Source organism: Corythoichthys intestinalis, chromosome 14 (genome assembly GCF_030265065.1).
Source record: "Corythoichthys intestinalis isolate RoL2023-P3 chromosome 14, ASM3026506v1, whole genome shotgun sequence".
In the NCBI taxonomy this organism is placed as follows: domain Eukaryota; kingdom Metazoa; phylum Chordata; class Actinopteri; order Syngnathiformes; family Syngnathidae; genus Corythoichthys; species Corythoichthys intestinalis.
The window spans coordinates 14,336,854-14,339,647 of NC_080408.1; positions in this window are offsets into that span (position 1 = coordinate 14,336,854).

Sequence of the window (2,794 nt, forward strand, 5' to 3'; positions counted from 1 at the left end):
GCATTTGAACACTTATTTGATTGAGGCAATCCTTTTTGGGCCATATTATGGGTAGGACATTTGTGTCTAAATCATTCAATCCCCCCAAAAAGTTGCTTCAATCAAAGAAATATTTTCAATCAAAGAAAAAAATCTTTTGAAAAATAAAATTTCCCTCTCCTAATTTTTTATTTTATTTTTTTTGAAAATTATATGCAAAGTAAATGACCGTCTAAGGTGCTAGTCACATGATCTGTTCGAAAAATTATTTGGAACCATTATAAAAACCTTTTTTTTTTTTTTGTTCATTTCGTTCATTTTTGTTGCAGTTTTATTGCTTTACAACATGTATATACTAGTATATGGGAAAGTCAATTTCATGCAATGACACTTTTCAGCCACCGGGGGGGAGTCTAATGACGCCGCTGTCCATAGACTTCATAATGATATTGATGGGACATGGGGTGCGGGGTCGATTGATAGGGGGCCTATCTCCGTCAAAGCTGACCGAGTGGAAACACAGACAAATAGCTTTTTATGTTGAAAATTCTTGTAAATAAATGCTTAAATCCCTGAATTCTTTAGAGATATGGCCGTAAAACAGTCTCGATACTTGGTAAAAAGAACAAAGAACCGGGCAGTTAGCATTTATTTTACGTAAATATTAGGGCTGTCAAAATTATCGCATTAACAGGCGGTAATTAATTTTTTTAATTAATCACGTTAAAATATTTGATGCAATTAACGCACATGCCCTGCTCAGATTAAAATGACAGCAGTGTAATGTCCACTTGTTACTTGTTTTTTGTTGTTTGGTGCCCTCTGCTGGCGCTTGGGTCCAAATGATTTTATAAGGTTTGGGGAGTGAGCATGGTGTAATGACATCAACAATGGCGAGCTACTAGTTTATTTTAATAAAACGAAAACATTAAGAGGGGTTCTAATATAAAATTTCTATAACTTGTACTAACATTTATCTTTTAAGAACTACAAGTTTTTCTATCCATGGATCGCTTTAAAACAATATTAATAATGTTAATGCCATCGATTTCAACAAATTCCAAGCAGTTTGTCAGATATTTGTTAGTTTCAGGGCTCCGGAGTGGCTAAGCTAGCACGAAATTCTGATATTCCCCTTTAAATTCAATCATCGGAAAGTCAATTAAATGTGATGACATTTTTCTGTTGTCATTGTTACGTTGAGGCGGCAAAGGGAGAAAAATGGGTAAAAAGTAACAGATTACTTTTAAAGTAATTTAGTTACTTTGATAATGAAGTAATCAGTAAAGTAACTAGATTACTTTTTGAGGCGTAATCAGTAATTAAATTACTTTTTCAAGTAATCTGTGACAACACTGGTTCTGAGGTGAGGGAACGCGTTTCTCTGTAATTCTCCGCCAAGCCACTATAGGGGTGTGGGGTTATGTTTGTACGGTTTTGGGGCATGCTTGTTGACTTCCTCTAGTCGAATTTAACGGAGAAAAAAATAAACAATGCAAGATGGAACGCTTGAATGTGGATCTTCAGCTCATCAACATTGAATTAATGTTGATCATACAAATGTTGATACCAAATGTTGAGTCGCAGGCAATGCAGAAGACGGTTTCGAGGCGGTCTGTCCGACTTTTGATGCCGCACAGAGACTTCTAGCCTCGGGTGGAAACCAGCAAGCTGTGGCGGCTAGCTTCAAACTTGCATCGCGCACTGCGTCTAGTGTTTTGTCAGAGGTCTGCAAACCCTCCAGCCCGATTCTTTTGCTGTGTCCTACAACCAGCCAGTGGGAAGCCATAGTAGATTTCTGCTGGCTATGGAACTTCCCAAACTGCGTTGGAAGCCTTGACGTTAACGTTATCATAAAAGCACAGAGGCCCTCTCAATCAGTGATGATGTATCGAGTGTGAACTGTCTGTTGTTGAAAATTAAACATCAAAACAACTCTTTTTACACCAAACCTGTGCTTTATTCTTCATATTCTTGAAGTGTGACACGTAAATAAGTCAGAGACTCACAGCAAACATACGTATGTATTAGGGCTGTCAAACGATTAAAATTTTTAATCGAGTTAATTTCAGCTTAAAAATTAATTACTCGTAATTAATCGCAATTTATCGCAATTCAAACCATCTATAAAATATGCCATATTTTTCTGTAAATTATATATATATGTTCTGTAAAATAAATTGTTGGAATGGAGAGATAAGACACAAGATGGATATATACATTCAACATACGGTACATAAGGACTGTAGTGGGCATTTCACTCTACTGTCATTTAAATCTGTCTATGCTGTCCTCACTCCGAAGCGTCTACTTTTTCCAAAGCTAGACAACTAGTGAACGACGCCTTAATAATCAGACTTCTTCCTTTTTCATCTGATTTATTAATAAAATAGCCTCAAACCATTGTCCTCTTTAGACCGTCGTAAAACTACAAAAAAAAAGTACACAAGCATTGCATTAGCAACAACATTAGCTTAGCACGCTATACAGGTTCACTAAACATAAATAAAAAGCGTCTCATACAAAAAATATAACATTTCGCTTACTAACATAATATGTACATTCTTTACAACAACCATACTTACGGACAAATCTTGTCCAAGGATCATATAAGCACATTACAACGTAGGCGTCAGCCCGAGACGTCCTGCAGCCATATTGAACTGGCAAGAAAACAATAAACCATGTCGCAAAGCGACCACAAGAGTTCGCTGTTAGACAGCACGAAAAGCCTTGCTGTAAAACTTACCAAAAGGCAGAATACTGTCTGAGCGGGACATGTGCGTTAATTGCGTCAAATATTTTAACGTGATTA